This window comes from Dermacentor variabilis, chromosome 4 (genome assembly GCF_050947875.1).
Source record: "Dermacentor variabilis isolate Ectoservices chromosome 4, ASM5094787v1, whole genome shotgun sequence".
NCBI classification, from domain to species: domain Eukaryota; kingdom Metazoa; phylum Arthropoda; class Arachnida; order Ixodida; family Ixodidae; genus Dermacentor; species Dermacentor variabilis.
Genome location: NC_134571.1, coordinates 184,309,579 through 184,331,249, shown reverse-complemented (window position 1 = coordinate 184,331,249; position 21,671 = coordinate 184,309,579). Strand labels below are relative to the sequence as shown.

The 21,671-nt window shown below is 48.1% G+C and overlaps 6 non-coding genes across 6 annotated transcripts; all 6 read right to left on the bottom strand.

Moving 5' to 3' along the window:
- Positions 1-196: 196 nt before the first annotated feature.
- TRNAD-GUC (transfer RNA aspartic acid (anticodon GUC)) lies at positions 197-268 on the bottom strand. Its single transcript has one exon. It is a non-coding gene; the product is annotated as a tRNA-Asp (tRNA).
- A 165-nt stretch (positions 269-433) lies between these two features.
- On the bottom strand, positions 434-505 carry TRNAD-GUC (transfer RNA aspartic acid (anticodon GUC)). Its single transcript has one exon. It is a non-coding gene; the product is annotated as a tRNA-Asp (tRNA).
- A 164-nt stretch (positions 506-669) lies between these two features.
- TRNAD-GUC (transfer RNA aspartic acid (anticodon GUC)) lies at positions 670-741 on the bottom strand. The gene has a single exon. It is a non-coding gene; the product is annotated as a tRNA-Asp (tRNA).
- A 5,616-nt stretch (positions 742-6,357) lies between these two features.
- Positions 6,358-6,429, bottom strand: TRNAD-GUC (transfer RNA aspartic acid (anticodon GUC)). The gene has a single exon. It is a non-coding gene; the product is annotated as a tRNA-Asp (tRNA).
- A 168-nt stretch (positions 6,430-6,597) lies between these two features.
- TRNAD-GUC (transfer RNA aspartic acid (anticodon GUC)) lies at positions 6,598-6,669 on the bottom strand. The gene has a single exon. It is a non-coding gene; the product is annotated as a tRNA-Asp (tRNA).
- Positions 6,670-6,839: 170 nt separating this feature from the next.
- TRNAD-GUC (transfer RNA aspartic acid (anticodon GUC)) lies at positions 6,840-6,911 on the bottom strand. Its single transcript has one exon. It is a non-coding gene; the product is annotated as a tRNA-Asp (tRNA).
- Between the last annotated feature and the right edge of the window lie 14,760 nt (positions 6,912-21,671).

The window sequence follows — 21,671 nt, the reverse complement described above, 5'->3', positions numbered from 1 at the left end:
GGGGATACTGGCCACTACACTAACGAGGAGACATGCGAGTTGCCAGCTAAAGCTGTATGTACACGATTTGAAAAAAATATCGCAAAAGCGTTGACGCGATCTTGCGCACAAGTGGGAAAAAATAGAGACAGCTACTGTGGAGGAGTGTCGAGTGCGCCGTCGCGTGCGCCTACAAAGAAGAAGGAAAAAAGAAACCCTCCCCGTCGGGGAATCGAACCCCGGTCTCCCGCGTGACAGGCGGGGATACTGGCCACTATACTAACGAGGAGACAGGCGAGGTGCCAGCCAAAGCAGTACATACGCGATTTGAAAAAAAAATCGCAACAACGTTGACGCAATCTTGCGCACAAGTGGGAAAAAATGGAGACAGCTACTGTGGAGGAGTGTCGAGTGCGCCGTCGCGTGCGCCTACAAAGAAGGAAAAAAAGAAACACTCCCCGTCGGGGAATCGAACCCTGGTCTCCCGCGTGACAGGCGGGGATACTGGCCACTATACTAACGAGGAGACAGGCGAGGTGCCAGCCAAAGCAGTATATACGCGATTTGAAAAAAAAATCGCAACAACGTTGACGCAATCTTGGCCTCAAGTGGGAAAAAATAGAGACAGCTACTGTGGAGGAGTGTCGAGTGCGCCGTCGCGTGCGCCTACGAAGAAGGAGAAAAGAAACCCTCCCCGTCGGGGAATCGAACCCCGGTCTCCCGCGTGACAGGCGGGGATACTGGCCACTATACTAACGAGGAGACATGCGAGGTGCCAGCTAAAGCAGTATATACACGATTTGAAAAAAAAAATCTCAAAAGCGTTGACGCAATCTTGGCCACAAGTGGGAAAAAATAGAGACAGCTACTGTGGAGGAGTGTCGAGTGCGCCGTCGCGTGCGCCTACGAAGAAGAAGGAAAAAAGAAACACTCCCAGTCGGGGAATCGAATCCCGGTCTCCCGCGTGACAGGCGGGGATACTGGCCACTATACTAACGAGGAGACATGCGAGGTGCCAGCTAAAGCAGTATATTCACGATTTGAAAAAAAAATCGCAAAAGCGTTGACGCAATCTTGCGCACAAGTGGGAAAAAATAGAGACAGCTACTGTGGAGGAGCGTCGAGTGCGCCGTCGCGTGCGCCTACGAAGAAGAAGGAAAAAAGAAACACTCCCCGTCGGGGAATCGAACCCCGGTCTCCCGCGTGACAGGCGGGGATACTGGCCACTATACTAACGAGTTTTTTTTTTTTCTTTATTGCCTGCTTAGACATTAACACACAAAAAAAAACAAATCCATATACACAGTGCACCCACATCACATCAGGTGGGATGGTCGCTAAAATTTCTTGAGGCACACCAGCTCATCAAGGATGCTAACCCAGTCTGGGGTTTCGCTTTGTGCACGATACACTTCTCGTAATAGTGACATACTTTCAATGAAGTTCTCTCGCGCAGAGCACACATTCACATCAGCATGACGTACAGCCATTCTTGTTTTCCACAAACTGTGGAGACCCAGCAACATGAACATGTCGAACGGTGGCCCGTCATCGCTTTCAACTGGAAGGAACCGAATTCCATAGGGGTTTATGGGGAGTTCTTTTTTAAGAGTGCGCTGCAAGATGTCCCAGTGAAAGACAGCGTCCCAACACTCAATGAAGGCGTGTTCAATTGTTTCAGGCTTTTTACACAGCCGGCAATCGGTAGTCCAGGGTACGAATATTCCTTTCTGTTCTAGCCATACTTTAACGGGGAGGGTGTTCGTGTGTAGGTGGAAAAAGAAAGTTTTCGCAGCAGGTCTTACAGGCATCCTTTTGACTCGTTTCAGCACATCTTTTCCTGGGCCTCCACAATAAACACTCCTATACAGTGGGATAGGTAACATACTGTCAACTAAATCTGCGTACAGTTTCTTTCTTCTCACTGAGCACAAGTACTCCAGCGAAAAACGTGCGCAGAGTATTCTAAAAGATGCAACGACTTCACGATAGTACCCAGTCGCTCTAGTGATAGCACTAGATGTGGACACAACAAATTCAGGCAGTTCTGTTGCCATTTTCGCCTGAATGACCGTACGGAGGAAAACATTTCTTTCATCTCGCAGGAAGATGAACCGCGATACGATCTGTCTAATGAACAAGTGTGAGAGCCCAAGGCCCCCATTTCGAACTGTGCGAAAAAGATTTGTTCGACTGGATCGCTCCCAAGTGGAGTTCCAGATGAAGGTAGCAAACACTCGATGCATTTTTTGAACGTTTACACGGGACATGAACATTACTTGCAGTATGTACCAAACTTTGGCAATTAAAAATATATTGCAAGCTGAAGCACGTGCAAACACTGATAATCCCCGGCCCTGCCATCCTTTTATCTTTTCTTTCATTGATTCTATTTGGCCGGTCCACAACTGTGTCGAGTCCCGATAGTGCTCAAGGGGCACTCCTAGATACAGTGGAGGCACTGTAGTCCACTGCATACCGGCGAATTTTGTGGGTGTCGCGTCCCAGCTTCCATGCCATATCCCAACACTTTTTTCGAAGTTTATCTGGGCACCAGTGTACCTACAAAAGGATCTTGCAAGGCGGACAACCTCGACCACGCTTTCCCTGTCTTCACAAAAGACGGCGACGTCATCTGCATAAGCTAGCATTTTAACTTCTGCGGCGTGCAGCCTAAAACCACGAATGTTTTCATTCCGTATGACTGCCATACAAAAGGGTTCGAGGTACAGGGCAAAAAGCAAGGGAGACAAGGGACAGCCTTGCCGTACAGACGAGCGGAGTGGCACCCGCGAACTAAGACACTTATTAACTATAAGCTGCATGTAACAGTCTTCATAAGCCATTTTAACGCCATCTACAATGACGCTCCCAACATTACAGTACTGCAGTATAGCGAAAAGCACCTCATGTGACACCCGGTCGAACGCCTTCGCAAGGTCTAGCTGCAACATGGCCACCCGACCCCCAATGGCATCGCAACATTCAAGCACATTCCTTGCAATGTGGGTGTTCGTGAAAATGGTGCGGCCTTTAATGCCACACGTCTGGTGTGGCCCTACAAGCTGCTGAATCACGCTTTGAAATCGTCGAGCCAGTACTTTCATAAATATTTTGTAATCTGTGTTGGTCAGACTGATCGGTCTGTATGAACTTACTGAAAGGAGCTTTTCCCGTTCATCGGTTTTCGGAATTAATACTATGTGCGAAGTCTGGAATGAGGGTGGTACTTTTTTAAATTCATACGCCTCTGAGAGTAGTCGGTGCAATATACACGCAAACTCCTGACTGAATGCCTTGTAAAAAGCGGCGCCTAGGCCGTCCGGCCCTGGCGATTTGCCTGATGGCAGTTCTTCTATCGCCCTTTCAATCTCGGACACAGCTATTGGTCTCTCAAGACTTTCTCTAACGTCGTCATCCAACCTTGGCATCTCGCTCATGAATTCACTCTCGAAGGCCAGTCCAGAAGGAGTCACATTGCCGAACAATTCGCGATAGTGTTCCACAAAAGCTTTCTCAATCGACGAAGCGTCTGACGTCACCTCGTTTTGAAGACGTATCTGTTGGATCTCATTTCTTGACGCGTGACGCTTTTCATCGCTCATTGCCCGTTTGTTTGGTATCTCACCCATCCATAGGCGTTCGCTTCTAGCGCGTATAACTGCTGCTTTGTATCGCTCGGCGTCGATAACTTCAAGCTCGTGTCTTACTTTCTTTACGTTTTCAGCTAATAGATCGTGACCCGCATTTTGTGCGCTTGACAGATATTCTAGCTGTCTTTGCAGCTCTCTTTGTTTCTGTAATTTATCGTGCTGAAGGCTGCTTCCTCTTTCTATTGCAATGAACTTAACTTGAATCTTAAATTCCTCCCATGTGGCAGTAAAATATTCACCCTCATTTGTCATCAACTCTGTTATCTTTTCCTTAACTCTGCGCACAAATGGTTCATCATCAAGCAGCTTTTCGTTGAATTTCCACATGTTCCAGTTGAATCGTGTTCTTTTAACTTTTTCCCCAATCGAGAAGCTTACCAGGCTATGGTCCGTGAACGATTGCGGTGCGACGTTATAACTATTACAAAGGGTGATCAAGTCGTCAGAAACATACACTCTGTCCAGCCTTGCTCGGCTATTTCGCTGAATGTGCGTGTACTGCGGAATCATACCATCAGTGAGGACTAGGCCAACATCTTCTAAGTTGTGGTCTTCAATTAGTCTGCTCAAAAGGAGAGCACTTTTATCGCGAACCCTTTCCCTTTTTAGTCGGTCTTCCGGAGAACACACACAGTTAAAATCACCAAGTAATATGACAAAGCGATCACATTTTAGATATTGCTCGATACATTCAAAAAACAAAAATCGATCATTCACATTGTTTGGCGCATAAAGGCATACGAGCCGCCACAAATCGTGAGAAAAAGAAAAATCTACAATAAGCAAGCGGCCAGTTTCAGAAACAGTTACACTTTCTTCAATAATACCAGCACTCTTCCGTATTAACAACGCACATCAGCCTGATGTGCCATTCGCATGGCACACGCACACATTGTAATGCGCCGTGAAAGGCGTCACCATGCGATCGGTCTGCTCTTGGGTTTCGACCTTAGTTTCTTGTAAGGCAACTACATCGAGTTCCTTCTCCATACACAAGCGGCTAAGTTGATACTGCCTCCTTCGCGCTCCAAGGCCACGGACATTTAACGTGGCAACTCTCAGTGCTCTCTCTAGTTTCACCGCCATTTATCTGCAAAAGCAAGCCGATCGCACGGTGTCGCTGAAGAACAAGCGATCCAGACACACTGTAGAAAAATTTGCATGCATAACTTTTGCACTGAAAACCTCTCGATCCACACGCGTACCTTTAGAGCGTACGCGAAGCCCGATTCCAAAAAGGACGCCATCTCTTCACGACGTTAGTCCGGGCGCCCCAGTAGGCGCCGAGTCCTACTTAGGCGGTTTTGCCGCCGGCCGTCTGTCCGGCGGGATGTTTGGCTTCGGGCGCACGGGCACACGACGACCCGCCTGCGCTTTTGGCGGCGGCTCGTCTTTGGCCCCGTTGTCAAGGTTGCCGTCCAGGCTGCCGTCCAGGTTGCCGGTCGAGTCCCTCGCTCTTTTCATAGCCACATTGCTTGCACTCGATTCTTCGACGTCCATCAAGGGAGTTGCCGGTCCGTGCTCCGTGGCGGCCTCCTCGGCAGTGGCGGATTTTGCGGCCGATTCTTCTTTGGCTCCTTCGTCGCATGGCCTTTGCACTGCATCTTTCGGGCTCGTAGGCAGCACATTTACCACCTTCGTGGCTTTAGCAGCCGGCACATAAGGTGTTGCAACTATGTCCGCCGGTGGTACTAGCACGCGGGAAGCCTCATCAACGTCAGCCTCATCCATTAACAGGTCAGCCACGTCCTCTCGAAGCGCAGGTCCTGCGACGGATGCGTAAGTCTTAACACATTCCGTATCCTGGTGGCCGTAGCGACGGCATACTGCACATTTCGGGACGCGGCAGTCACGTCGGACATGTCCGGTGTTTCGGCACTTCAGGCAAAGGGGTGCTCTGCCCGGTACCACAACTAGGGTCTGCTCACCAGCTACACGAAGTTGATGGGGCAGGTCTTCTACGGTCATACCCGTCTTCAGAACCAGGGACACCGCCCGTGTCGACGATGCTTTATCTTGAACTCCTTGAACACGCCACTTTTCATGGAAAACGTCCGTGACCTTTCCGAACGGTAACAGGGCTGTCCGTATATCCTCGTCCGACACGTTATGAAGCATCCAATGCAACTTCAGCCGCACGGCCTGATTGGCAGGATCAACGACAATGCACCGATGTTCATTCACCTTGAGGTTCTTGGCGCTTGAAAGCTTTTTCACGCCTTCGTCGCTCTTGAAAGTAACCGCCCAAACGTGGCTCATCTGATACGCCCCTAGGGCGATGACATCGGCAAGTAGGCCTAAGCTAGCCAACGCATCTCGGAAATGTTCCACACGATACGGCCTGGCACGCACATCCGCATGCAGAAAAACTGTATTTAAAACTATCCGACCTGTCGGCATTTGAGGCAGCAAAACTTGGTATTCCGGGTCTTCTGAGGCAAAACTCCTGGTACCGCGGCCCTGCTGGGCCGCTGAAGCCGCTCCTACGGAGCTCATGATCGGCACGTCCGCTCGCTAGCGCGGCAGAAAGCCGAATCCCGCCACTATACTAACGAGGAGACATGCGAGGTGCCAGCTAAAACAGTATATACACGATTTGAAAAAAAAATCGCAAAAGCGTTGACGCAATGTTGGCCACAAGTGGGAAAAAGTAGAGACAGCTACTGTGGAGGAGTGTCGAGTGCGCCGTCGAGTGCGCCTACAAAGAAGAAGGAAAAAAGAAACACTCCCCGTCGGGGAATCGAACCCCGGTCTCCCGCGTGACAGGCGGGGATACTGGCCACTATACTAACGAGGAGACATGCGAGGTGCCAGCTAAAGCAGTATATACACGATTTGAAAAAAAAAATCGCAAAAGCGTTGACGCAATGTTGGCCACAAGTGGGAAAAAGTAGAGACAGCTACTGTGGAGTAGTGTCGAGTGCGCCGTCGAGTGCGCCTACAAAGAAGAAGGAAAAAAGAAACACTCCCCGTCGGGGAATCGAACCCCGGTCTCCCGCGTGACAGGCGGGGATACTGGCCACTATACTAACGAGGAGACATGCGAGGTGCCTGCTAAAGCAGTATATACACGATTTGAAAAAAAAAAAATCTCAAAAGCGTTGACGCAATCTTGGCCACAAGTGGGAAAAAGTAGAGACAGCTACTGTGGAGGAGTGTCGAGTGCGCCGTCGAGTGCGCCTACAAAGAAGAAGGAAAAAAGAAACACTCCCCGTCGGGGAATCGAACCCCGGTCTCCCGCGTGACAGGCGGGGATACTGGCCACTATACTAACGAGGAGACATGCGAGGTGCCAGCTAAAGCAGTATATTTTGATTTATCAATACTGTAGGTCTTCTGCAGACGGATACAGGGAGCGGGCTTACATCAGCATAGGCATATAATAAAATACAACAAGTTCTCAAAAAGACAAGAGATAAACATGAGGTAGATCGGAACACTTTTCAACAAGTGCATCAATATTATATGACCTACATGATTACACTTAGCGAACACGAAAACAGAAAATCTAGCATTATGAATCGTATGCTATACATGAGAAAAATGTACACACGAAAATAATACAACACTACAAGATACTTTCTGGCGTTTTACAACAGCAAGAGTAGTTGTACAGGGTCCATTAGCTGCTCCACTAGAGAGCAAAACTGATCTAAATTTGGATTATTTACAGCTTCAATTGGTAGCGTATTCCAAGCGTTCACAGCGCGAGGGAAGTAGGAAAACTTAAACGTATTGCAATGCGCAATAAATGGCCGGACGCACTTATCGTGGTTTGTCCTACTAGACCGACGGCCAGGCGGATGAATATAGTCGTCTTTTCCGATTTTGGTGTGTCCGTTAAAGAGGAGATAATAAGACTTCATAGATGCAACATGACGCCGGCAGGAAAGAGTTGCCAAATGCGCTTGATTGCGCATGTCGGTTACACTGTCGTGCCAAGAATACTTTAAATAGATAAACCTAAGAGCCCTATTCTGTAATCTTTCAAGTTTATCGCGAAGGTACTTTTGATGAGGGTCCCACACTATGCTTCCGTATTCCAAAATAGGTAGGACCAGAGTTTTATAGGCAGTTAATTTTACAGCCTGAGGTGCTTTACTCAGTCTTCTGCGTAGAAATCCTGATTGCTTGAATACCTTGGCGCATGTATCGGTGATGTGCTTATCCCATTTTAAGTCTTGCGAGAATGTGACACCCAAGTATTTTACTTTGTCAACTTGTGTAATATTGAAGCCTTTAAGATTGTACGTAAATGATAAAGGTCATTGTTTCTTGGTTAGGCGGATGAACGCTGTTTTAGAGATATTTATTTCCATCCCCCACGTATTGTACCATTGGGCAATGTTTTGTAAAGAAGAATTAAGCTTTAGGCGGTCGTCAGTACTACGAATTGTAGTATAAATGACACAATCGTCTGCGAAAAGTGGCAATGTTACACCTGGTTCTGCGCAAGAAGAGATGTCATTAACGTATATAAGAAACAATGTTGGCCCTAAAACAGACCCTTGGGGTACACCGGACAAAACGCTTAGGCAGTCAGAATCTACATTGTTTAAACTTACATACTGGGTACGATTTGTAAGGTAAGCCGAAATACATCCTATTACTTTGCTAATAATACCAATCGATTCAAGCTTGGCTATTAATTTAGAATGAGGTACGCGATCGAATGCTTTCGCAAAGTCTATGAGTATTGCGTCAGTTTGAAGTTTAGAATCAATTATGCCAGCGATGTGATGAGTTATTTCCGCGAGTTGCGTTACCGTGGACAGCCCTCTACGGAAGCCGTGCTGTTTAGGGTACAGTATATTCTTAGACTCTAGGTATTCCCTGATGACTTTGTTGAGAATATGCTCCATCAATTTGCAACAACAAGTAGTTAGTGATATGGGTCGATACGTTTCCACAGACAGTTTGTTACCACTTTTATGAATTGCGGTTATTCTAGCGCGAAGCCAGTCTGTCGGAACTGCACCATTTTTCAGTGAAAGCGTAAATATTTTATGCAAAAAGGGGGTAAGTTCTGCATCACGCTTAAGAAACGCATTTGGGAGTTTATCTGGCCCCGGGGATTTTTTAACATCTAGTTGTAGAAGCAGGTTCAAGATACCTCGTTCGGTCATCTCGATTTCCGGCATAGCCGAGTCACGTTGAACAAGCGGTACTTGGACTGGGCATGCTTGGGTGAATACGGACTGGAAAAAAGAATTACATGAGTTAACTATTGTGTGCATATTTTCAGTAATGATGCTGTTGATTTCCATCTTACGGATTGGGCTCTCCGGCTTAGCAAGGCAACGCGAAATTTTTTTTGGTTGCTTTGTCATGAAATTTGTTAAAGTATGTGAAAAAAAGTTATTTCTTGCTTGCCGTAACAAGCTTTTAAATTCGTGGTAATATTTAGTTATTAATGTTGGATCGCATTTAGGCTTCCGGATTCTTTTCAGCCTCCGTTTCATATGAATAATTTCTCGCGTTATCAAATGATTTCTTCGCCTTGTCCTCTTACGTTTCGTAGGTATATAAGTTTTCTCACAGTGAAAAATTGCCGCTTTAAATTTTAGCCATAAGTTCTCGACATCATCGGAAGGTTCAGCGTAAAAATCGTCTAAGTTCATTTCCAGGTAATCAATAATGCTTTCATAGTTTGCTCTGCAATAATCTTTAATACCTATATGTGAATTTTCAGTTTTACTTTTTGCCACGCTAAGATTAGGAAAATGAATTAGAATCAATTTATGGTCAGATATTCCATCTTCCACCTTAACTTCAGTGTCTACTGTGCAGGAAATCAAAGCAAGGTCTAAAATATTAGAAACAAGCCCTTGGACGCGTGTCGGATGCGTTACGCGTTGGGATAAAGAAAAACTTAACACGGTATCAAAAAGCCGTTCGCAGCTCTTTACTTCCCTGTTGCTGGCGGTCAGGTTATTCCAGTCAATTCCTGCCAAGTTGATGTCGCCAACAAGTACTAGCTTCGTTCAATCATGCATTTTCTGGAGGAGGTAGTTGTGCAATTCCGTGAGGTAAGTTAGGTACTGGCCACTATACTAACGACGAATTTTTTTTATTGCCGGATAATCACAGATGGAGGACATTGGCCATACTAAGGTAAGAACAAAACAAAGTGTTACATAGTCATTACATATACTTCTCGAAGTGCTCGTGTCAAAAACGCTTTAAGATCACCAGTGTATCCTGCACAGGTAACCACTCTGGTGGTTCAGCCTGAGATTTATACACGTCTCTTATTTGTGAAACACTTTCAATAAAATATTGTCTGGCTGGTTTGGCGTCCACATCAGCATTTAGTACGGCCATTCGTGTTTTCCATATGCTGTGTAGGCTCAGCGTCATGATCATGTCATAGGGCACGTCGTTTTCTTTTTCAACTGGGAGAAAGCGGATACCGTAGGGTGATATAGGGAGCTCGTTTTTCAGCGTTCTCTGTAAGACATCCCAGTGGAATATTGCATCCCTGCACTCTAAGAAAATGTGTTCGATTGTCTTAGGCTTTGAACAAATGAGACAATTAACTGATCACGGTACGAAAAGTCCTCTCTCTTGCAGCCATGGTTTAACAGGCAAGGTATTGGTATGGAGCTGAAAGAAGAACGTCTTAACTGAGGAGCGGACTGCCATTCTTTTAACACGTTTGATCACGTCTCCTTCCGAGCCTGCACAATACATGGCACGATATATGGGTACTGGCAACATAATATCAATCAGATCCCTGTATAAACGCTTTTTTTTTTCGTACATTACTTAGGTATTCCATTGAGAATCTCACTTTCAGCATTCGAAAAGACATAACGACCTCATGAAGAAAGGCGCGAACACTCCCTTTTTTTTTGGACATTTGATACAACGTATTCAGGAATTACATCACTCATTCACAATTGTTTCACAATTCACAAAAAATAAATCTTGACACAACTTGTTTAAGAAATAAATGACATAAACTGAGTCCGCCGCTGCGGACTGATCGAAATAAATTAGTTCTGCTGCATCTTTCCCATGTTGAACGCCACACGAATACTGCAAAGACTCTGTGCAACTTCTGCAGGTTGGTAGGAGACATACAAAGCACTTGCAGGACATACCACACTTTCGCGACTAAAAACACGTTGCAAATTGTAGCACGCGCGAAAACGGAGAAATCCCGCCCACCCCATTTATCTGTTTGCTCCCTAACTCGTTTGGTTTCCTCGTTCCAGTGTTGCGTGGTATCGCGATAATGTTCTAAGGGCACTCCGCGATATTTGACAGGTGTCACAGTCCATTTCATGTTAGCAAAATAATCTAACGTGTTTTCCCATGGCCCATGCCAGAAGCCTAAACATTTGCTCCAATTTATCATACTGCCCGTGAGCGAGCAAAAAAGTTCTGCTCCTTTAACGGTCCCCTTAACGCTTTCCTTATCGCCACAGAAGACTGCTATGTCGTCAGCATAACACAGTATTTTAACTTCACTTGCGAGTAATTTGAAACCATGTATTGTGTCATTATTAAGAATTTTTAAGCAGAAAGGTTCGAGAAAAATTGCAAACAATAATGATGATAATGGACACCCTTGCCTAATACTACACTGAACTTTGAAACTTTCGCTTACACTTTTGTTTACGATTATGCTAGCTGAAGTGTGAGTGTAACACATTTTCACGCCAGTCGCAATCACAAACCCAACATTAATATATTACAAAAGACTAAAAAGAATTTGATGTGATACACGATCGAAAGCTTTTTCTAGATCAAGCTGTAACATTGCTACCCGTTCTGAAAAGTCATCGCAGTATTCAAGTACACTTCTGGTGACATGAATGTTAGTAAATATTGTCACGTGGTCGTGACGTCAAAGAACACAGTAGCAGTACTGTGAAAAGCAAAACTAGCTTTTATTGGGCGAACCTGTGCCAACAAAACAGGCTACACTTAAAGCACAATGAGAGCGGCGAACACAGTCGGTGATCGTCGAAAATCTGATCAGCGGGTCAAGCGCGTCGGCTTTTATAGAGCAGTCGTCGAATGTTCCAGACTAATCGTTCGGACCCGCGAGCCTTCCACAAAGTTCTACACCATTCGCGTCAGGCGATTAAATCAGATAACATAACGTTCGGCGACAACAGACAGCGGATAGAAGCATCGATACCTTTCCAGAAACTTCGGATACATACAGGCGCGTCCCACGCTGTGCGATTATATTTGTTAGGCGGCGAAACGTGGTTGCCCGATAAAGATAAGTACACGTGTCAATATCGAGCGTCCCCTTATCCCACATGTCTGGTGGGGTCCTACCAAAACTGTAATCACGGTTTGTAATCTTTTTGCTAGTACTTTCATATATATTTTGTAATCTACATTGCTTAAGCTTATCGGTCGATAGGACGAGACCGATAGAAGTTTAACTGGGTCATCTGTCTTGGGTATTAATACAACGTGCGAACAGTTGAAAGATAGGGGCACTGCATTTTCATTATATGCTTCGGTTATTACATGATGCAGGGCTTTTGCCAGATCCACTTTAAAAGCTTTGTAAAAACAACTGCTTAAACCATCCGGGCCTGGAGATTTGCCTACGGATAACTCATCAATTGCGTCTTCAATTTTGCGTACGGTAATGTCTTCTTCAAGGCGGGTCTTCACGTCATCATCTAACCTTGGCATTAAGTGAAGGTACTCATTTTCAAAGCCGGTTGCAATATCAATGTTATGACCTAACAGATTTTTAAAGTACTCTACAAAAGCAAGTTCAATTATCCGTTTGTCTTTTGTAATAACGCCCTCGTACTGTATTTCTTTTATTTCTTTTTTGACGGCATAACTTTTCTCATCCGCTAGCGAGCGCTTAGTAGGCGTTTCTCCCAACCACATTCTTTCGCCACGAGCGCGGACAATGGCTCCCTTATATCTTTCGACATCTACTGCTTCCAGTTTGTTTTTGACATCTTTAATTTCATTATTTAATGCGCCTGGTTGTGTGCTTTCTGCGTTCAGCAAATAGTCTAATTGACTACGGAGCACATTTTCTTCGTTTCGTTCACTGCGGCGTAGTGCGCATGCCCTCTCGATTGCAATGATCTTAACCTCTTGTTTGAACAGCTCCCATTCAGCGATGAAACTCCGTTTTAGACAGCAGTCTTTCTATGCAGTCTTTTGCTTTGCTCACAAAGTTATCATTGTCTAGAAGCTTATCATTAAACTTCCAAAGTGTCCAACTGAAAGACGACCCTTTGTGCTTTGCTCCTAAGGAAACCATAACCAAACTCTGATCACTGAATGAAACATGTTTTACGTTATAATCTAGGCACAGCGGCACTATATTTGCAGATACGTATAATCTGTCCAAGCGTGCATGGCTTGTGCGTTGGAAATGAGTGAAGTGTGGCCGTTTTCCGCCAGCTACGAGTAGTACGACATGGCTTCTTTTAAATGACGGAGGCATCATTTTGGATTCATAAGCTTCTTCTATAACTCTGAGGAGCGTTTTTGCCATTTGATGCTTAAAGAATTTATAAAAAGCGGCACCAAGACCGTCGGGCCCCTGAGCTTTCCCTGTAGGCAAGTCATCTATCGCATTTTCCAGTTCACAAGCACTTATTGGTCTTTCAAGTTGTGTTTTTACTTCATCTTCTAATCGTGGCATTAGTTTAAGAAAATTGGTGTCAAAGCCCTCTCGCACATTCGCCCCGCAGCCTAGCAAGTTTCTGAAACGTTGCACTAGCGCTCGTTCGATAACCTTTTGGTCTGTGGAAAGCGCGCCTTGGTAGCGCAGCTCTGTTATTGCATTTCTCGCAGCGTAGCTTCTTTCGTCGCTTAACGCTCGCTTGGCAGGTGTGTCGCCCATCCAGAGCCGCTCGGCACGCGACCTTACCATCGCACCTTGACATTTTTCCGTATCAATAATCTCAAGCTGCCTTTTGACTTCTTTAACTTTGTTTGTTTGTTGCGAGGAACAGTGCTTTCCGCATTTAAGAGGTAGTCTAGAGTACGCTGCAACTCGGTTTCTTTCTGTCTCGCCTCGTAGCGCACGACACTAGCTCTTTCGATTGCGCTCATCTTAACTTCACACTTACAGTGCTCCCACAACTCGACAGGGCTGATGAAGTCGTTTTCCTGCATTTCTTTAATTATTGCCGTTATTACTTCGATAAAGATTTCGTCTTGCAGGAGGCTATCATTGAATTTCCACAGGTCCCAATTAAAGGTGCTCGTTTTACGCTTTGTGCCTAGTGTAACAGTTACTAAGCTATGGTCGCTAAAGCTTACACGCTTAACGGCATATGTTGTGCAAAAAGATAAGAGGCTTGCTGTCAGATACACTCGGTCAAGTCGGGCGTGGCTTGTGCCTTGGAAATGCGTGAACTGAACTCGCTTTTCTCGCAGTACATCGCCTATATCAATTAGGTCGTATTCCTGAACGATTGCACAAAGTTGCAATGCGCTCTTGTCATGTATCGGTAGGTTCTTGGCGTTGTCTTCAGCCATGCATACACAATTGAAGTCTCCTAATAGTAACACATTTCTTTCGCATTTCAAGAAGGTTTCGACGTATCGGAAAAAATCTAAACGCTCACTAGCTTTGCTTGGTGCATAAATGCAAATAATTCGCCATAGTGTCTTTTTAACATAAAAGTCGCAAATTACTAAACGACCACTTTCAGATGCGATGACAGACTGCTCTACAATTCCGATTACGTAAGAAAATTGCGCACCACCCTGATTTACCCACGGCGTGGCACACACAGAGATTATTTCTTGACCGAAAGATTTCAACCATCTCATCAGTTTGTTCCTCGCTTTCAATTTTTGTTTCCTGGATAGCTAGAATATCGATGTCATTTTCTAATAACAGGCGGCTCAGTTGAAGTTGCCGCCTTCGGGCACCGAAACCGCGTACGTTTAGTGCTGCAACACGAAGGGCTATTCCAGGATTAACGGCCATTGTAAGTAAAGTTTACACAAACCGACACAAGATACTGTCCAGATGAGTGGAAACTTACAACGCTAGAGCAGTGACCACTGCGGTCTTTGCTGCTCCCGACACAGCCCGTCGCTTGGTTGAGTTGCCATCTGTGATTATCCATTCTAGATGTAAGTCTTTCACGGGTCCCGCAACGAAGTGATTAGCCGAACCATGCTCCCGCTAATGCGGGGGCATAGACGGCGTTGGTTTCCTGTCTGGTGGCACGGTACGTTTTAGCTTGAAGCTAGACCTACGGGTGGACGCTGTTTTGGAGGGAGGTTCTTCTGCACACTTTGAGTCAGAGCGCTGGTCGTCGCTGCTCGCTTCTTCTCGCGGGCGCTTAGTAACTGCCGTAGCCGGCATTCCCATAGTGACGTCGGTGCACGTTTCTTCCTTCTTGCCTTCCCGTGTTTCGCTGGGTTGACAGTAATGACGCCAGGCTCTTTGACAGTAATTACGCTTACGGTATCGTTTGCAGGTGTAAGCTTTTGCGGTAGTTCCTCAGTGGCACTCTGAAGTTTCTGCGCTTCGTCTACATCGGGGGGCGTGGCCTCAGGCGCCTTGTCCTCGCTGGGATGTGTTTCGCTTGCTGCTGCTGTCTCTTCGGCGTCGACCTGATCCATCAGGTGTTCGTCTAATATCTCACTACGACGCGGCCCAGTGACGTTCGCGTAGCTACGCACGCATTGGGTCTCTTCGTGGCCGTAAAGGTGACACAGCCCACAGCGTGAGGTACCACCGCAAGGGGGCCAACTCAGCGGACTTGTTCCACATGAGCTCCCGATTCAACGTGTACTTCTTGCGGACTGCAACCTGGAAGCGCCAGAACATCTGCATCATTCGACGCAGCTCGAAAAGCGGCATTCAGAGAGACCATCCGCAGCGCTGTGAGTTCATTTTTCACAGATTTACACGCTTTGACAGCAGCAAGGCGGCGGCCGCCAAGCTAAGCCTACGGAGGATTGCCAAGCTTTGCTCCCCGAGGCCACGCGCCTCGCGCCACGGCCACGAGCCTCCTGCCCGTGCCCGAGCTTTGAGACCGAGCTTTTCGCCTCGTGAAGCATCTGCCCGCCGCGTACTGGCCCTTTGAAGGGGGGGTACGCTTCATACTCAAGATCGAGTATCAAGTGGCGGGGGAGGATATCTCCCCGGAAGAGGTTACCCAAGATCAAGGCTGGCAGTCTGCGGGGGCCAGAAGAGTTAGCGCCAAAACGCGCACGGCTGACACTAATGCGCCATCGCCCCAGCCGGGAGTGCGCCGTGGCAAATGAGGCGGTGCTGCGCTAAAATCCAAAGTTATACGAGCGGGACGAATGCCCTCACTTCCTCGAGATGACATCAAGATTGTGATCAGGCCGCGAGGTGGACTCAATATCTTTATGATTGGCGTTGTTAGGGTGGCTGACGCAATACTCGCCGCCGCTGGTATCAGTCAGGAAGATCTATGCCAAGATACTCTATGCCCGAATCTACAGCAAAAAATTATGGTTGCCAGTACTCCCAAGCGCGAGAATGCGAACCGCTACGTCCGGATGAGGCAGATGCTCATCTCGGGCAAGATATATGAGCTCAGTGCCTACGAGACGACCCCGCACTCCACGTGCAAGGGGGTGATCCGCAACATCCCTCTTCAGGACGGCCCTGACGTCATCGATGCCAAGATTGTCAACGCCAATAATCCACTCGCCTTAGCAGCGAAGAGAATAGCTCAAATCGGCACGGTCATCGTCGCGTTCGACGGGCATCGTGTACCGAACTTTGTCAGGTATGGACCGCTACTCATGCAGTGCTCACTCTACCGCAAGCAAACCGACGTGTGCTATACGTGCGGCCGCCTCGGTCATTGCGCCGACGTGTGTCCCAATCCAGGTGACGCTATTTTCCGTGGCTGTGGTGCCCCTAGTCCCGATGAGCAGCATCAGTGTACCCCCAAGTGTAAACTCTATGGTGGCCAGCATCTCACGGCTAATAAGGACTGTGCTCAAAGGTTCAAGATCCCATACATCGTGCGTCGTCGTCGCAGTCAGCGCGCCAAGATGCCGGTGCCGCGTCGCCGTCCCCTCAGCGGCGCTCAGACACTGCTGAACTCGTCCAGGCTTCGTCCACTCCGGGTGCTCAGCGCAGAGGACGCCCCATTCCAGGGGCCGCTCGAGAGTCCGTTCCGTATCCAGGGGCCACTCCGCCTCCAGGGCACGTTCTGGCTCCCGCCGTGGGTCCAAAGGACGGGCCTGTTCCCGGGGACGCTCCGGTTCTCGGCCTCGCTCCAGCTCCAGGCCGGGGCGCGACACGTCGAGGCGGACCATGTCCCGCTCCCGCACGCCCACCGCCCTTAGAAGCAAGTTCACGCTCTCCTGGGCCGACAAGGTTCGAGGGGGACGTGAGAGTCCAAGAGGTGACGACCCGCCTCGCGATTCGCACCACGCACACGAGCTCGAGGAGTTGCGACGAGTTAACGAGCAGTTGAGGAAAGAAAACGCGCAGGTTAAACAAGAAATGCGCAGGCTAGCTGCGGAGATGGCGAAGATTAGGAAGCTCGCGCTTTCACCCTCCTCGCCGCAACCCGCTTTGGCCCCGGTCGCCATGGATACGTCCGAGACATCCCACGCGGCTCGCACGCCCAAGCGTCGAGCGGTAGAGAACAGAGAGGAAGACGAGAAAGTAAAGTTGCTCTCAGAACTCAAGAATGCCTTCGCCAGCATGCAGGCTAGCTTAGCAAAGGTCGAGGAAGCTATAGCGCAACCAAAAATCGGCTTAGGTGCACTCAGTGAACGAATAAGCAAATTAGAGGAGGTCGATGCCAGGAGAGAACCCAGCCCCGCTCCTTCGCAGGTCGCAGCACGACGTCATGTACTAATACCACCGACGGAGGGCGCGATTCTCAGGGCCGTTCACGCCTCCTCTCAGCCTAGCCATGGATAGTGCGGACGAGAACTTTAGTATCTGGCAATGGAACGGCGGAGGGTTTTCCAATAAGAAGCCGCTTCTGCTGCAATATTTAAGAACTCTCACCGTTAAGCCCCAAATCATCGCTATTCAGGAAGTTGCAACTAGTACTCCTATCAAACTCGCAGGTCATCTGGTAGTATCCTCCCATTCAGGAGGTAGGGGAGTTGCTACCCTTGTCAACAAAAGGTACAATTGCCTCTGTTGCGACCTCGGCGCTTTTGGTGATGGCATCGAGTACGTCATGACTGAAATCCTCATGAACCCACCCAGAAAGGGCCTCAGAAGAAACAGCCTCTTTATCCTCAACGTAGACTGCAGCCCCAGCTTCCGCAGGGCGAAGGCGAACTCTCTCCTAAAGAGGGCCGTCAGCCAGGCTGGTGGGCACCCCCTTGTCGTCGTCGGGGATTTCAACGCCCCACATAGGGTGTGGGGGTACACCCATGACACGCCCAAGGGGCGCGAACTGTGGCAGACTGCAATGGAGCTGGACTTGACCCTTATTATCGATAAGGATTTCCCCACTAGGAGAGGCAACTCCGCATGCCGGGACACTACCGCAGACCTCTCTTTTGTCAAGAACGTAGGGGAGGTCAAGTGGGTCAACACGTCTCTAGACCTCGGAAGTGACCACTACGTGATCGAAGTCTCCCTCCCGATTGCCCGCTATAAGACGAGGACATTCAAGCTGATCGACTGGGACGTGTACCGCAAGATCAGACCCGAGCGCGCACCGATGGCCGAGACAGATTTGGAAGGTTGGTGCAAACAATCAGGGATGACGCCGCGGCGGCAACTAAGGAGGTCGTCACTGAGCTCGACGTTGACGAGATGGATAGCAGGTTGGCGCACTTGCTGGAAGCCAAGCAAGCCCTCCTCACGAGATGGAAGGGGCAGAAGCATAACAGGAGGCTCCGCAAGAAGGTTTCGGATGTTAACAGGGTGATTGAGCAGCACTGCAAGAACCTGTGTAAGCAACAATGGGATGATCTCTGCGAATCCGTCGAGGGTCAGCTCAGATCAGGCAAGAGCTGGGGTCTGCTCAAACACCTTCTCGATGAGGGCAGCACCAGATCCAGCCAGAGACGATCCTTCGCGCGAGCCATCCACCTCGCTACGGAGTCTACCCCTGACGAGTTGATTGTCGACAGGCTCATAGACAGGTACCTGCCGGTCGCGGGTAGCTCTGCCCCTACCCAGTTCCCGGACTACGCGGGGTGTGCGGTGCCGGAGTTGGACCAGGACTTTACCGCGGCCGAGATTCGAGATGTCCTCTTCTCACTCAACGTCAAATCTGCCCCTGGCCCAGATGGCGTCACTAACAGGATGCTGAGGAATCTCGATGATGAGTCGATCAACTTTCTCACTGAAAGGATTAATGAAGTCTGGCGCAGTGGACAGGTCCCCACACAGTGGAAGGTGGCGTGCACGGTACTCAGTGACCAGCCCCGAACTCAGTGCCCAAACCCTGGCCGTCCAGAGTGCCCGCGATCGGGCCGTCAAGCTCGGCTTGGCGGTCCCTACGTGGGACTAGCCGGGTGGCGCGGGGTCTCCCCTGCGTCTTCTCTGCACCTAATAAAGTTATTTCACTCACTCACTCACTCACTCACTCACTCACTCACTCACTCACTCACTCACTCACTCACTCACTCACTCACTCACTCACTCACTCACTCACTCACTCACTCACTCACTCACTCACTCACTCACTCACTCACTCACTCACTCACTCACTCACTCACTCACTCACTCACTCACTCACTCACTCACTCACTCACTCACTCACTCACTCACTCACTCACACAGCCCACAGCGCGGCACGCGATATTCGCGACGTATATGGCCAGTACAATGACACCGGAGGCAAAGCGGAGGCCATCCTGGCAGGATGACTAGAGCATGATCCTCCCCTACTCGCACCTGGTGCGGCAGGTCTTCGACTGACGTCCCTGCCTTCAAATGCAACGACACTAGGCGTGTATGTGACCCCTTGCCGTTGCAACCGGTAACACGCCATTTTTCTCTGGAGATTTCGGTCACGGTTCCGGATGATGCCAGGGCTGCTTTGACGTCTTCGTCGGGCGTGGTGTGGAGAAGCCCAGTACAACTTCATTCTCACATCTTGGTTGCAGGGGTCTATCACAGCACAACGGTGTTCTTTCACGCTAAAAGCTTTGGTAGACAAAAGCTTCTTCTTGCCTTGAACGTCTTTGAAGGTGATGGCCCAGACGTGGTTCATTTGGTAGGCCCCGAGGGCAACCACTTCCGACATGAGCGGATGGCGGACTAGTGCATCGCGAAAATGCTCGACGCGATAAGGCCTTGCCTTCAAGTCACCGTGTAAGAACACAGTAGTAAGTACAGTAGTTCCTGATGGCAGCTGTGGCAAAACAAGTTGATAATCCTGTTGGGTCGTTTCCGAAAACCTGATTCCGCAGCCCGAAAGGGCCACAACAGGCGCTCCTGCGGAGCTCGACATTCCACGACCGTACCGGACGGAAGCCGGAAGTATTATCCACACTATACTAAAGAGGAGACATGCGAGGTGCCAGCTAAAGCAGTATATACACGATTTTAAAAAGAAATCGCAAAAGTGCTGGCGCAATCTTGCGCACAAGTGGGAAAAAATAGAAACAGCGACTGGGGAGAAGTGTCGAGTGCGCCATCGCGTGCGCCTACAAAGAAGGAAAAAAGAAACACTCCCCGTCGGGGAATCGAACCCCGGTCTAGCACGTGACAGGCGGGGATAGTGGTCACTATACTAATGAGGAGACATGCGAGGTGCCAGGTAAAGCGGTATATACACGATTTGAAAAAAAAATCGCAAAAAAGCTCGCGCAATCTTGCGCACAAGTGGGAAAAAATAGAAACAGCTACTGGGGAGGAGTGTCGAGTGCGCCGTCGCGTGCGCCTACAAACAAGAAGGAAAAACGAAACACTCCCCGTCGGCGAATCGAACCCCGGTCTCCCGAGTGACAGGCGGGGATACTGGCCACTATACTAACGAGCATTTTTTTTCTTTATTTCCGTATTACGTCACTTATACGTCACACAAGAATTCGAAACTCTGAATTCAACATAACTGGACACATGTCGATACATACTAAAAACGGGACTTTCAGCTCGTCCCGTATGGCTTGGTTAGTAAGGTTTAAGCTCCAAGAACTTATCGATTATGGGCAACCATTCAGGTGGCTCGTTAAGTGCCTGTAATACATCTCTAACATACGAAATACCTTCAGCAAAATATACCTTGGCTGGCTTGGGATCCACATGCTCGTATCTGAAATCCAATCTTGTTTTCCAGACACTGTGCATTGTAACCAACATCATAACATCATATGGCACGTCCCCTGTTTGCGCAAATGGCAAGAACCGAATTCCGAATGGCGTTAACGGAAAATCCTTTTTAAGCGTCCTCTGTAGGACGTCCCACATAAAAATTGGAATCAGAGCAATCTAAGAAAATATGTTCAATTGTTTCTGGCTTGTTTCATATCATACAATTTACACCCCAAGGTAGATAGATACCTTATTTTCTTTTAACCATGGTTTAACAGGGAGCGTGCCAGTATTCAGTAAGAAGAAAAATATATTAGTCGAAGCTCGAATAGGCATTTTTTAAACACGTTTCAGTACATCCCGTTCGGGTCCTAATGCATACTTTGCACGATATAAAGTTACAGGGCATAGCACATCAACTAAATCCTTATACAATTGTTTTTTGCTTACTGATGACAAATTATCCCAAGAAAAGTGCACTTCAAGAAAACGAGCAGCATAAACAACTTCTTTCAAAAATCCTTTTGCCGCTACATGCGGTGCACAAAAAGAGGATACAATGTACTGTGGTAGCGCATCACGCAGGCGCACTTGCATGACCGTACGTAGAAAGCCACCACTTTGATCACGCAAGAAAAAATATCGCGAAACAAGTTGCTTAAGGTACAAGTGCGAAAGGCCAAGCCCGCCTTTCTTGACAGAATGAAAGAGATTTATTCTGCCGGTCCTCTCCCAAATCGATCTCCAGAGAAAGATAGCAAAAATTCTATGGATCTTTTACACACACGTTCGCGACATGCATAGCACCTGTAGCATATAATAAATTTTCGCCACGAGAAACAGATTGC